Source organism: Oncorhynchus kisutch, linkage group LG18 (genome assembly GCF_002021735.2).
Source record: "Oncorhynchus kisutch isolate 150728-3 linkage group LG18, Okis_V2, whole genome shotgun sequence".
In the NCBI taxonomy this organism is placed as follows: Eukaryota; Metazoa; Chordata; class Actinopteri; order Salmoniformes; family Salmonidae; genus Oncorhynchus; species Oncorhynchus kisutch.
The window spans coordinates 45127928-45143486 of NC_034191.2; the positions used below are offsets into that span (position 1 = coordinate 45127928).

Genomic DNA, 15559 nt, shown 5'->3' on the forward strand with positions numbered 1-15559 from the left:
AGTCTTTTATCTTGTTCATAATGTATTTAACATTCTTCCTGTTACGTAAAGGCACATGTGTCAGTAGGTCATGCATAACTTTATCTTCAAATGGCATTTGAGCTTCACCCGACATATTATCGCCACTAGGTAAGATCGACGGTACAGGCCTTACAGGGGCATGGCTATCGTTAGGTTCGACATCTGTTAAAGGGTCCGGTAGGGAAAGGGTTAAATGGTTAGTCTCTCTCTCCCCTTGCTTTACCCGAGTCAAATACCTTTGCATTAGGTTTGTGTATTTTTGAATCTTATCATAGGGGTTCAATCCTTTTCGGTTCAAAACATCCTTCATGGCCGTATCCAAATCATTTTCCGCTGTTTGTCTGATATCTTCAGGACCCTGCATTTGTTTTTTAAGTCTATCCAACTCTTGTTGAGGCACCAAGTACATTTTAGTGGCCATCACACCCACGTGTTCAACCACCACGTCTGGCCGCAATAAGGCTGGTGATGAAGGGCACGGCTATACTGAGTAAAGGTAGAAGAAAACCCCCAGACTGTTGTATACTATGTCTTTTCTTTTGAAGACTGGCCCTTTTATTGGCAAAGAGTTTGATCGCTGTCTTTTGTCTCCTTAATTTTTTCAATTGGTTCAGGGTGAGTGGAATGCGTCCTTTGAGAAGATTCAAAGCAATCTCACATAGGGCTAATATGAGATCTGAAGAACAGCGACCCAAGATGGCCTTCCGTTCTTTAGCTGTAGAACCTACTAGCCTTCTCAAGAGGGGGAGGTTTCTTTTTAAACGCAGAGACATAGCGTTTACTTTTTAGGAAGGTATGCAGCAGGCCTCTCCCCCGGAAACAGCCCTGTACGTAGCCTAAGGTGTTCTGGAGTATTTGCTTTTAAATCCACGATTAAATAAGAAAATGGCTCTTTGGTAGCGTCCTCATAGCTCTCCATAAAGTATGATTTCCGTCCAGGGTACATCTGCTGAGCTAGAGTGCTAATTTGCAGTTTGTCTCTAGGATTTTTAAACAATACCATGTAGTTGGCATTCAAGCTAATGGTCCGACTATTTTTACCTTGGTGAAACACATTCTGGACCAAGTAAAGCACGGACAGGTTTCTATGATGAGTATATTGGGTAAAAGCTCGTGCAATTTCAGGGTGTTCGCTACCAGCAAATAGCATATCGTCCAAAACCAGCAGATTATTTACATGTGGGGGGAGAAGTTCATCATCAGACAGAGAATCGGGTATTCCTTCAACAAACTTGATTTTTATTGTCTTCAATAATTCATCATACAGAGGTTGGTAACATGAATAACACCATACAATATTGTCAGGCTTTTGAGATAACACATGTTCAGAATTCTCTAAAATACTTTTTACAAAAAAAGTTTTGCCACTGTTTGAAGGGCCGGCAATTAATGCTGAAAAAGGCAATTGTAGCCGGGGGTCAAAACCCTCGACAGCAGTCATAATATCTTAAGCTTTAAGACACACTGGGGCTTGTAGCATAAGTCAGTAGCCAAAGGGCAATGTGGTACCGTCAGGCAATAGCTGTCTCTTGTCATAGACTACCCTGAATCTTTTAGTGAGTGGTGCGTTTCTTAGATGGAACCCCTTTTTATCCCTCACTATTTTGTTGTAGGAGCTCAAAATCTCCAAGTCACTATTCTTGTCCTTTACGAACCCCTCGACCAAGCGCGTGATTGATTCCAAGTTTACACGCGGTGCATTTTCATAGTTTTGAGTCACGCCTTTGGCTTTCAACACCACGTGATTGGCTTTAGTCCTAAAAGCATAGCTTTTTGGACCACATGAGGACCATTCTGTAATATGGTCACCCTCTTCGAGTTCACTCGTTAAACCCCCAAGATAGTTGCTAAGTGGGGGGGTCCAATCCCCCGGTTTGCTTACATAGACCACAGAGTCTGTGTCGTGGTAAAGAACCCGCCTCTGAAGCTGTTCCATGAGGGTGTACAGTTCAAGGCGGCCATAGGCTGTGGTAAATGCTGCAAGAAACACATTTACATTACCCGGGGGTAGAACCCACTTTTGGTGGCGCCTCCATTGCACCAAGGCAATGTCTTGACTCAAGAAGGAAAAATGTGAAATTTCGTATTGGTCCGAAAAAACAAATTCCAAAAATTCTTCGGGGTCTTTAATGATCGAAGTTGTTAGCATATTGCATCTCTGCGCTAATTTCCCCCAAAGGGAGTTCAAGTACAATTTCGACACATTTCTTTTGGTTTTGTTGACCTCTATTCTGTCAGGGTCAAGAAGTATGCCTTCTCTGTCATGGTAGTCTTGAATGTACTGGTCTTTACTTTCTTGATCTGTGACCGATGCAGGATAGCCTGAAGCCATCTGCTTGCATCTCAAGAAGGTTTTGATGTACTCTTTAAAAAGTGTGTCTGATTTCCTGGAAAAGTTCCACACTTCAAAGATTTTGGCCACACGATACCCCTTCTCTAAAGCCTTAGAGAATTCTACAGTGACCCATACACCGGTCAGGGCTCTTTCTTGATCTGTGTGATCACAGGGGTTTTCCTGGTTGTGGTTTTCACAGCATGTGCGACAAAGGGGAAAGAAAAGTTTTCCTTTAGGACCCTTGTAAGGCAACACAGGTATAAACAGCCCCCTAGGAGGGTAGACAGTCGCTTTGATTAAACCAAAATAATTTTGGGGTTCGTCAAAGTCGCTGTGAATAATTTCAGGATGCCCTATAGGATAGAATGAGGAACTCATTACATGAGGATATAGGGATGTAAAATCTACATAGCCTATTGTCTCGTCGGGTTGAGCTACATAACGCAATGTCAAAGCATTGGTCCGGCCTCCAAACAAGGCCTGTCGCGGTTCCAGGGGCTCTGGAGGGTCATAATGGGTAAGGAAGGCCTTAACACTAGGATCTGCCTTTTTGAGGGCTGTCCATTCGTGCTCCCACAAAACCACAACTTTTAACCCGTAAGTAGCCTTTAAAGAATTCAGTTTGTCTTGAAACTCTTGGTACATTTCCCCAAAAGTCTTTTGGGTTAGGACACACAAGGTGTGGGGGACAAAGCATAATTTACAACCGTGGAAGAAACAACCGTTGTACTCATACACTGTCTCAACCCCGTCAATCTGTGTGTATCCATCTACATGGTAAGGCCCAAAAGCCTTCTCCCCCCGATTCAAAGCATGTTGGATAAAAATATCTTTATCCTGGGCCAAGTACTCCAACCATTGAATGGAACCACTAGAGTAGGCCTTGAATTGGCGTCGGTAGTTGTCTGGCGATGGGATAGCTATAGATTCAGGAGTTAGATAGTGTGTACGATAGGTTTTCATGCACGCTGATGCAATAGTTGTACAGCTCCAGGGGTCAATGCCCGCATCTTTGATTACCTCTTCTCTGAATCTGAGGCATCCTTCACGAAGTATAACAACGTCATTGTCACAGTATGATTCCATCTCTTTATGGAAATCAAAAGTGCCATGTCTTACGGTCTCGTACCATGTCATGAATCTCTCACGCTCTTTGGGAGACATTTGATCACACCCGTACATTTCGGGGGCTGGATAAGATCCTATATAATGTAGATTCTCCTCAGATGTGAAGAAATGAGGGAAATAGCCTTTGACAGAGTTTTCAAAACCCAAGGCCTCTGGCATTTGAGCCAATCTCATGGGTAAGAAGCTTAAGCTGTCAATGTATCTCTGTTTGAAGGCGGGGTCAACAAAGCATAATATTTTACTCCCTTGAGCTATGACACTGGGTGCCACGCCTTGCTGTATCAAAGGGTTCAGAAGCAGATAGGAGTCATAGGCCCTAGCATTGTGAGCTATAAACGTGAAGTTTCTGTACTGGGCTTTTCTAAAATGTTTTAGAAAGAGTCGGGCACAATCGGGTCCCTCGGCCGACCATTTTTCACCCTTGAAAGTCATGGTTGACACAAAAATAGGCAAATGAACCCCTGATTGCTGAGTTGTCTCAAAATCATAAAACACATATTTCTCTGTATGTTCATCTTCAGCCAAGGGCTGAATGTAACACTCATGTGTTACTTCTTGAACTGCTTCCGCGTCTCTGCTTTTCAAAGGACCTTTACAGATTGGGCAGTGTATAATTCCACAAACATGAGGTTTAGGGCTATCTATTTTAAGGTTGTAATTGCAATGACATTTTGGACATTTCTTGTTAATGTCACAACTGCTTACAGATTTACATGCCTTGGGATGCCATGTTTCAGTTTTGTGTTTTTCGTAACAGTAGGCCGAACGACATGTGCGGTGACAATCCGCACAGGGGGTCAAGTTTAGCGGCTGCATAGGGCAATGTTTATCCAGACATACTGAACAGTTGTAACGGCACGAGTGCCCCCCCATGCGTGTGTAGCCGGTATGACAGGCTGGACAGACATATGGCGCGCCTAAAAAGGCTGTGATGTTAGTTACGGCATAGTAATGCTCATTTTGCACATAAAAGTACATAGTCTTAGGATGTGGTTCGGGTATATTTTGGAACTTGAGGAGAGCGTCATTAGCCCTACTGTGGTACAAAACCACAATCTTGATGTTCAGAAAGTTTTCAAATTTGACTATGTCTGAGAAAGCCACAGCATCCTGTATACCGAGACCCACCGCAGTTTGTAGCTCGAGAGCTTTATGTAACGCGGCTTGATCCGTACATCCGGGGCTGAGTAAGTGGGCCAAACCTATGGCAAAACATAGCTTATTACCTGGATTGTGAACGTTTATGAGATAGGCCCTTTTATTGCTTATGATTTCGGACTGCATTAAACTCTCGAGCTTTCGTCTCTGACCCCCGCCCCCTTGTGGTTGTCGTACTAATTGTACTACAAGTTCGAGGGTCCTATCTGCTAGCACGTTTAAATTTGACTGTACAAGGCGTTCTAGCAGTTTAACAAATTGTTCAAGCTCTGCTTCACCATTCTGTAAAATAAGCGATACCTTGCTCTGTAGACTGTCTCCACAAATTTCCAACTGTAAGAGATCCCTAGGTTCGCTATAATCTCTGATCCTAGCTAACAGTTCATTCAAAGTGTCCATAAGCATTACGTAAAACACAGCATATTCCCGAATCTGACCCCCCCATGCGAAATTGAAAAACTGGCGAACCTCAATATTGTTGAATTTATTTCGACGCAAAACATGTACACTTCGATCAAGACCTCCCCCCTCCAGATTTACTAGGCAATTGTCCAACTGTTCAAAAACATCGTATTGGGTTTCAGACTCTTCGGACATTGGTGTTAAAGGCTGATTTATAGGTGTCTGGGGTGCCGAATTAAACCTAGCGCTCTCGTTCTGTACACTGATCTCAAGACCGCCCCCCTCCAGATTTGCTAGACATTTGTCCAACTGTTCAAAAACATCATATTGACTTTCAGACTCTTCGGACAATGTTGTTAAAGGCTGTCTTAGAGGTGTCTGTGGGGCCGAATTAAACCTAGGGCTCGCGTTAAGCTGGGTAATTAGAGATATGATGGTTTCGGGAATCTGTGTTAACATGTTTTCCTCGGAAGGCCCTGACTCATTCATACGTGTAATAATGTCTATGAGTTCGGAGGGAATCTGGGATAATAGATTTTCATCTATTGTCATTATGTCAATTACCCCCGAATCATTCATATGGTTAACTATATCTTGGAGCTCTGTAGGGATCCTGGCTAAGAGTGTTTCAATTGTCTCACTTTGGTCTATAGGGGGCGCCATCTGTCTAATTAAGGATGTGTGTGTGTGTGTGTGTGTGTTTACATGTGTGTTTTTTAACGGCGGTATTTGCTTGTTTTAGCCCTAATGTTTTTTAACATACGGGGTAGCTCGCTACGCCAGAATGACACATCCTGATTGTATTGATGCTCGAGTAGAATACACATGCGCCTCTGGAGTAGAGCCTTTCGTGATTTTAAACCCAGGGTAAACGCTTTGAAAAAACGTTCTTGGTCTATTTCAGAATCTGCTGTTTCCCCCACAGAATTGGCCGATTCAAGAAGGTTGGCAGCTTCACAGAACATCAAATCGTCTACCTCAGAAATGTCATTTAAATCTTTGACATCATCAGGTTTCGCTGGTGTCTTTGGAGCCTCCTCGGGGATGCTTGTCTGGGCATCCTCCGATGTTTGTGCGTTGTGTTCATAAGCCGGTGAGGAGTCTGAAATAAAAATAATACATACACAAATAGGTTATTAACCCTAAAATATGTTAAAAATGCCAAATACATTTCAGATATAAGCCTATATATTAACAATACATTAATTAAATACCTCGGCTTTTTTGACGAGGGCTGTTCTGAAGAAGCTCGGAAACCAGGGGCTGTTGTGTTTGTTCAACCTGTATTACAACATCTGCAGGTCCGGTAGATGGGGAGCCTGAAAAAACAAACAAAAAAACAGCATTAGGCCTTGTTTTAACATATTCCGGCATAAAAAAAAATATATAAATATTAAAATAATAATATATATATAAATAATAATATATAATTGATTCATACCTAGTCCTTGGAACGACGTCTCGTGAATATCGGCCAAGTAGAATTGTTCGGGTGAAGCGGAACTGTGGATCTGAGCACTAATTATCCTTTGGTGTTTAGAAATATGGGGGACAACGTTGTCCTGGCCAAGGGGAGTTGACCTGCCGTTTAAAGTCTCTGTTCGCTGCTTTTGGGTAAATACATCCTGGGAGTAGGGCAGAATTGTCTCGTAGTCATATGCTTCGCAGAAACCGTTCAGGCTCCATAGGGCATCGTTTAACCTTCTAGGCTTTAGGTCCTCTGTAAACATATAAAATAACTTTTAATATAAGATGCCCACACTTTTTGTTTTTAAGGTATAAATATTTTTATGTATGGAATTCTTGGAGCTTACTTACGTTGACAATTCAGGGCAGGCGTTTGTTTCGGAGCCCCATGGGATGATTCGAGCTCAGTTATACCTCGGAGTATCTGCGTGAATGCTTCAGAATCTATAAAACATTCGACAATATTAAAGCTATAATCACTTTAGCTAATATTGCCTTGTTATACGGTAAGCATACTGATCCTAATGATTGTTTAATATTTCTATAACATCCCACGCTTTTCAAACAATTCCCCACAACAATCAAATCTAATAAAGATTTATTTCAAGAACTCACCTTGCGATAGATCCATTAGACTGTTTTCCCCGATTATCTTTTTTAACGCTTCAGTCCGATAACGATTCTTGGAGTTTCTGGAGGTGCTGTTTGCATCGGAACTAAAACGCTGCTAACATTGCCCATGGTTTCTAGCGCTTTTGTACCCTGCGACCTAGAGAAAAACCCCTGAATGATTTTTTTACATAGCATTTGGGGTTTGTCGTTTTTTTTGGGCTATACCCCCGCCCATGGTATATTTGACACATTTCAAACACATGGTATTGGGTGTGTCTAAACATTAGGATCCTTTTGGAGCTTCTAAAATCTCCGGGGTGCTAGCACCTAGATGCATGGGGGTGTGTTGTTCTCGACATCGCTGGGATGAATGACTTTTTAGCCCACCTAAAAAAAATAGTTTTATGAAAGGCCTTTAAGATTAGGAGTCGTAAGACACAATATTAGTGTTGGGGGGTAGGCATCTGTTTTGCAGGCTAGTGTAAACCTTGGTTTCAAACGACCCACCAGGCATGCATGGGTATTTTTTTAACAAACAACCCGCCCCCCTTTTTCTGTTTTTGAAACACACACACACACACACACACACACAGCCACTACAGAAAACTCCCTCACGCACATGCGCGCGCACATGGCTTTTTCCGCAAGATTTTTCTCAGGGACAGACTGCGCTAAGAGTGAACAAACGCGAGAGTTCATAACGTGGTGAGATTCTGATTTTAAAACCATTTATTTCATTCAAAATATTTAGTACATACATTTTATATCGTTACATTCTTAAGGTATTTTACGATGCCTTTCTTACAGATCCTGGGAGCTTATGCAACCAACCGCAATTGTCCGTGTCGAGTTCACCCTCAAAAGGCAAGGCTCTCTTGCTATGTCCATCAACACATGGTAAGTTTTCACTCCAGGGGTAGATCCGCCGTCGGGCCTTTTGGTCTTGACTCTGTCTCAAGGAAAGCCTCGCCCAGCGCTTTAACTGTTCCCCATTTTGGAAGAGAATGTCCAGCTTATTCATAAGTGTTATGAAAATTGGATAATCCACCCATTTAAAACTAAACACAGGAATAAAAAAGTTTACATGTTTGCGGGCTCTGGAAGCTACCGGAGAATTGACAGACTTTGTAGCATTAGCCTTATCATAAAGGTCACAGGCTAAAATTGTCACTTTGTTGTCAGGGCTATAGTCCATTGAAGCAATTCTTAGAGCCTTGAGATCACTGCGGCCGCAGACCTGTTCTTCCAACGCATATCCTGGCACATTTGTAACACTTAGGACCTGTTCAATTTTACAAAGAGCCAGCCTGATGTTTAGCCATTCTCTCATCCCCAGAGCCGGGGGAAAACTCCCAGGTTTTGCAGGATAAAGGGGTTTGGGTCCACGGTCTGTGAATATCTTTACCGTAGAATCCTCCGGGTGGAATATGTAAGACATGTGGCCCTCACTCGTACCCAAAAATCCTTTAAAACATTCTGGAGCTTCACACAGAACTTCTTCAAGGCTTTGGTCACTGGGTTCATGACAAGCCGAGCATAACATCCCTAAAATTGGCATAGGTGTCATTTTTGTTTAATATTCAGGGGGGTTATCATGTACAGTCTTAAACAGGTATTGTTCAGCGGCTTTATAAGGGGCCTTAACCAACCCAAACCGTGAGAAACAGTAACAGGTTGACCTGACACATGGTCACTTACTCAACCCAGGGCATGCACCCTTCTACATGACATAGGTTCATAAATCATTACATAGGGTCATAAATCAGGCTTGGGTCATCAATCATTAACGGCCTGTCAAAGGGACCCTTACTCACCCCATAGCCCCCACCTAACCAGGCTTGTCTATCAGGCTTGGGTCATCAATCATTAACGGCCTGTCAAATGGACCCTTACTCACCCCATAGCCCCCACCTAACCAGGCTTGCCTGACCAGAAGACATGCACACGTCATCACTACATAGGGTTCATATAGAGTTCACATAGGGTCATCAATCAAAATTTTGACCCGTGACATCTACTCTATTCTCTCTGACTTGCCTAGTTAAATAAAGGTAAATATATATATAGCCTAGCTATCGTTATTTTACTGCTGCTGTTTAATTATTTGTTACTGTTATTTTTTATTTTTTACTTATCTATTTTACTGAACTTTTTTTTTACTGAACTTCTTAAAGCATTGTTGGTTAAGGGCTTGTAAGTAAGCATTTCACTGTTGTATTCGAAGCATGTGTGTAACGGCGTTCTTCGTTTGTAGAAAGAGAGGACCGAAATGCAGCGTGGTGGTTACTCATGACTTTAATGGAAAAGTGACACATGAAATAATGATACAAAAATACAAAACAACAAACGGAACGTGAAACCTAATTACAACCTATCTGGTGAAACTACACAGAGACAGGAACAATCACCCACGAAATACAAAGTGAAACTCAGGCTACCTAAATACGGTTCCCAATCCGAGACAACGAGAATCACCTGACTCTGATTGAGAACCGCCTCAGGCAGCCAAGCCTATACTAGACACACCCTTAATCAACCACAATCCCAATGCCTACAAAAGCCCCAATAAGACAATACAATAACCCCATGTCACACCCTGGCCTGAACAAATAATTAAAGAAAACACAAAATACTAAGACCAAGGCGTGACAGAACCCCCCCCCCCCCCTAAGGTGCGGACTCCCGGACGCACCTCAAAACCATAGGGAGGGTCCGGGTGGGCGTCTGTCCATGGTGGCGGCTCCGGCTCGGGACGTGGACCCCACTTCATTAATGTCCTAGTTCCTCCCCTTCGCATCCTGGGATAATCCACCCTCGCCGCCGACCATGGCCTAATAGTCCTCACCCAGAACCACACAGAACTGAGGAGCAGCTCGTGACTGAGGGGCAGCTCGGGACTGAGGGGCAGCTCGGGACTGAGGGGCAGCTCGGGACTGAGGCAGCTCGGGACTGAGGGGCAGCTCGGGACTGAGGGGCAGCTCGGAACTGAGGGGCAGCCCGGAACTGAGGGGCAGCCCGGAACTGAGGGGCAGCCCGGAACTGAGGGGCAGCCCGGAACTGAGGGGCAGCCCAGTACTGAGAGGAAGCCCAGTACTGAGAGGAAGCCCAGTACTGAGATGAAGCTCAGGTAGGTAGTAGGCTCCGGTAGATCCTGGCTGGCTGGCGGATCTGGAAGATTCAGGTTGACTAGCAGATCTGGAAGATTCAGGTTGACTAGCAGATCTGGAAGATTCTGGTTGACTAGCAGATCTGGAAGATTCTGGTTGACTAGCAGATCTGGAAGATTCTGGTTGACTAGCAGATCTGGAAGATTCTGGTTGACTAGCAGATCTGGAAGATTCTGGTTGACTAGCAGATCTGGAAGATTCTGGTTGACTAGCAGATCTGGAAGATTCTGGTTGACTAGCAGATCTGGAAGATTCTGGTTGACTGGCAGATCTGGAAGATTCTGGTTGACTGGCAGATCTGGAAGAGACTGGTTGACAGGCTGATCTGGAAGAATCTGGTTGACTGGCAGATCTAGAAGATCATGGCTGACTGGCGGATCTAGCTGCTCTATGCAGACTGACAGCTCTGACTGCTCCATGCAGGCTGACAGCTCCTTGCAGACTGGAAGCTCTTTGCAGACTGGCAGCTCTGGCTGCTTCATGCAGACTGACAGCTCTGACTGCTCCATGCAGGCTGACAGCACCCTGCAGACTGGCAGCTCTTTGCAGACTGACAGCTCCTTGCAGACTGACAGCTCCCTGCAGACTGGCAGCTCCTTGCAGACTGACAGCTCTGACTGCTCCATGCAGGCTGACAGCTCCTTGCAGACTGACAGCTCCTTGCAGACTGGCAGCTCTTTGCAGACTGACATCTCTGGCTGCTTCATGCAGACTGACAGCTCTGACTGCTCCATGCAGGCTGACAGCACCCTGCAGACTGGCAGCTCCTTGCAGACTGACAGCTCCTTGCAGACTGGCAGCTCCTTGCAGACTGGCAGCTCCTTGCAGACTGGCAGCTCCTTGCAGACTGGCAACTCTGGCTGCTTCATGTAGACTGACAGCTCTGGCTGCTCCATGCAGACTGACAGCTCTGGCTGCTCCATGCAGACTGACAGCTCTGGCTGCTTCATGCAGACTGGCAGCTCTGGCTGCACCATGTAGACTGGCGCTGAACAGGCGGGAGACTCCGGCAGCGCTGTAGAGGAGGAAGGCTCTGGCTGCGCTAAACAGGCGGGAAACTCCAGCAGCGCAGGAGAGGAGGAAAGCGCTGGCTGCGCTGAACAGGCGAGGCGCACTGAAGGCCTGGTGCGTGGTGCTGGAACTGGTGGTACTGAACCGAGGACACGCACAGGAAGCCTTGTGCGGGGAGCTGCTACCGGAGGACTGGAGTGTGGAGGTGGCACAGGATGGGCTAGACCGTGAAGGCGTACTGGAGATCTTGAGAGGAGTGTTGGCACAGGACGTGCAAGGCTAGGGATGTGCACAGGAGGCCTGGTGCGTGAGGCTGGCACCAACTTCACCAGCCGACTAACACGCACCTCAGGACGAGTATGGAGCGCTAACCCAGGTGCCATCAAATCCCCAACACGTTCCGTCGGGCGAATTCCATGCAAAAAGCACCAACACAGCAACTCCCTCATTTCTCTCTCCTCCAATTTCCCCATTAACTCCTTCACAGTCTCTGTTTCGCTCACCTCCAACACCGGCTCTGGTTCTGGTCTCCTCCTTGGCTCCTCACGATAAACAGGGAGAGTTGGCTCAGGTCTATCTCCTGACTCAGCCACTCTCCCTCTGAGCCCCCCCCCCCAATACATTTTTTGGGGTGACTTTCGGGTTTCGCCCTGCGCCGCCGTGTCTGTTTCTCCAACTCCATTCGCCTATAGCCCTCTTCGCACTGCTCTAGCGAATCCCAGGCGGGCTCAGGCACTCTCTCTGGGTCGGCCGCCCACCTGTCTATTTCATCCCACGTCGTATACTCCATGCTTCTGCTGTCCATAACGTCCTCATAACAGCGTCTCGTAAGTACCTCCTTTCGCTCCTGTTGTTGCTGCCTGTAACCACGCCACGTGTGTGGTGGGTGATTCTGTAACGGCGTTCTTCGTTTGTAGAAAGAGAGGACCGAAATGCAGCGTGGTGGTTACTCATGACTTTAATGGAAAAGTGACACATGAAATAATGATACAAAAATACAAAACAACAAACGGAACGTGAAACCTAATTACAGCCTATCTGGTGAAACTACACAGAGACAGGAACAATCACCCACGAAATACAAAGTGAAACTCAGGCTACCTAAATACGGTTCCCAATCCGAGACAACGAGAATCACCTGACTCTGATTGAGAACCGCCTCAGGCAGCCAAGCCTATACTAGACACACCCTTAATCAACCACAATCCCAATGCCTACAAAAACCCCAATAAGACAATACAATAACCCCATGTCACACCCTGGCCTGAACAAATAATTAAAGAAAACACAAAATACTAAGACCAAGGCGTGACAATGTGATAAATGCATTTGATTTGATTTGTATGACCCTTCATGAGCTGGTGATGTGATCGAAGGTGCGGACTCCGGCCGCAAAACCTAAACCCATAGGGGAGGGTCTGGGTGGGCATCTGTCCGCGGTGGCGGCTCTGGCGCGGGACATTGACCCCACTCCACCTTCCAGGCCCACTTAGTTGGCGCTTTTGGAGCGGCGACCCTCGCCGGACTGGGGATCCTTTCAGCGGGCCACGAATAGACAGGAGACTCTTGTAGCGCCGGAGTGAAGGGCGACTCTGGCAGCGCTGGAGTGAAGGGCGGCTCTGGCAGCGCCGGAGTGAAGGGCGGCTCTGGCAGCTCCTGACTGACGGGCGGCTCTGGCAGCTCCGGAGAGGAGAGAGGCTCTGGAAGCGCTGGACATTAGGGAGATTCTGGAAGCGCTGGACAGGCGGGAGCACCTGGAGGGAGGAGACGGAGAGACAGCATGGTGCGTGGGGCTGCCTCAGGAGGCCTGGTGCGTGGAGGAGGCACCGGATGGACGGGACCGTGGAGGCGCACTGGAGGTCTCGAGCACCGAGCCCGCACAACCTGTCCCGGCTGGATACTCCCCGTAGCCCGGAAAGTGCGGCGGCGTGGAACAGACCGCACTGGGCTGTGCTGGCGAACCGGGGACAACGGGGGTAGGGCTGGTGCCATATAACCCGGGCCGAGGAGACGCACTGGAGACCAGATGCGCTGAGCCGGCTTCAATACTCCTGGTTCGATGCCCCCTCTAGCCCGGCTGATACGAGGAGCTGCGATGTTGCGCACCGGGCTATGCCTGCGCACTGGGGACACCGTGCGCCTCACGGCATAACACGGTGCCTGCCCGGTCATCCTCTCGCCACGGTAAGCACTTAGCCACACTCCCCGTGTGCCGCCCCCATGAAATGTTTGGGGCTGCCTCTCGTCCCTGTTGCGCTGCCGTGCTAAATCCTCATATCGCCGCTGCTCGGCTGTAGCTGCCTCCAGCTCTTCCCTGGGGCGGTGATATTCCCCAGCCTGTGCCCAGGGTCCCTTACCATCCAAAATCTCCTCCCATGTGCAGGAGTCCAGAACCCTCTGCTCCTGGTTACTACGCTGCTTGGTCCAGTTGTGGTGGGTAGTTCTGTAACGGTTTTCGTTGGTGGAAGAAATAGTAGACCAAAACGCAGCGTGGTAAGTGTTCATGTTGGAAATGTAATCAAAACTGAACACTAAACAAAATAACAACGAGGAATAACGAGAACGAAACATAGAATGCCCACCCCAACTCACCCCCTGCCAACCTAAAATAGAGACATAAAAAGGAACTAAGGTCAGGATGCGACAGGTTGCTTCCCAAACGGCACCCTAATCCCCATATAGTGCACTACTTTTTACCATATATTGCACTACTTTTGACCTGGGCCCTGGTCTAAAGTAGTGCACGAAATATGGAATATGGTGCTGTTTGGGACTCAGGCCTTGTATGTGGTGTTGATGATATTACGCTCACTGCATGTGCCAGTCTATTGTGAAATGCACAGTTGAAGTCGGAAGTTTACATACACCTTAGCCAAATACATTTAAACTCAGGTTTTCACAATTCCTGACATTTAATCCTAGTAAAAATTCCCTGTTTTAGGATAGTTAGGATCACCACTTTATTTTAAGAATGTGAAATGTCAGAATAATAGTAGGGAGAATTATTTATTTCAGCTTTTATTTCTGTCATCACATTCCCAGTGGGTCAGAAGTTTACATACACTCAATTAGTATTTGGTAGCATTGCCTTTAAAATTGTTTAACTTGGGTCAAACATTTTGGGTAGCCTTCCACAAGCTTCCCACAATAAGTTGGGTGAATTTTTGCCCATTCTTCCTGACAGAGCTGGTGTAAGTGAGTAATGTTTCTAGGCCTCCTTGCTCACGCACGCTTTTTCAGTTCTGCCCACAGATTTTCGATAGGATGGAGGTCAGGGCTTTGTGATGGCCACTCCAATACCTTGACTTTGTTGTCCTGGAAGACCTATTTGGGTTTATCTTCCTGATTGATGTCTTGAGTTGTTGCTTCACTATATCCACTTCATTTTCCTACCTCATGATGCCATCTATTTCTTCACAAGGTCCTTTGCTGTTGTTCTGGGATTGATTTGCACTTTTCGCACCAAAGTACGTTCATCTCTAGGAGACAGAACGCGTCTCCTTCCTGAGTGGTATGACGGCTGCGTGGTCCCATGATGTTTATACTTGCATACTATTGTTTGTACAGATGAGCATGGTACCTTCAGGCGTTTGGAAATTGCTCCCAAGGACGATCCAGACTTCTGGAGGTCTACCATTTTTTTCTGAGGCACTGAGTTTGAAAGTAGGCCTTGAAATACATCCACAGGTACACCTCCAATTGACTCAAATTATGTCAATTAGCCTATTAGAAGCTTCTAAAGCCATGACATAATTTTCTGGAATTTTTAAAGGCACAGTCAACTTCTTACCCACTGGAATTGTGATACAGTGAATTATAAGTGAAATAATCTGTCCATAAACAATCGTTGATAAAGTTACTTGTGTCATGCACACAGTAGATGTCCTAACTGACTTGCCAAAACTATAGTTTGTTAACAAGACATTTGTTGAGTGGTTGAAAAATGAGTTTTAATGACTCCAACCTAAATGTATGTAAACTTCTGACTTCAACTGTATACATATATTTCTATATATATTTTTGTATTATTATTGTATTTTCTCCCTTATTTCATGGTATGCAATTGGTAGTTACAGTCCTGTCACATATCTGCAACTCCTGTATGGACTCCACAGAAGCAAAAGTCGAGAGCCGTGCGTCCACCAAAATACGACCCCACCATGTCGCACTGCTTATTTGACGCAATGCTCGCTTAACCCGGAAGCCAGCCGCACCAATGTGTCGGAGGAAACACTGTACACCTGGCGACCATGTCAGC

The 15559-nt window shown here is 46.1% G+C and overlaps 1 protein-coding gene across 4 annotated transcripts in view; it reads left to right on the forward strand.

Annotated features, from left to right (window-relative positions):
• Positions 1 to 15559, forward strand: part of LOC109909714 (sodium channel subunit beta-3-like) — a 42841-nt gene that overhangs the window by 10199 nt on the left and 17083 nt on the right. The window lies entirely within an intron of this gene.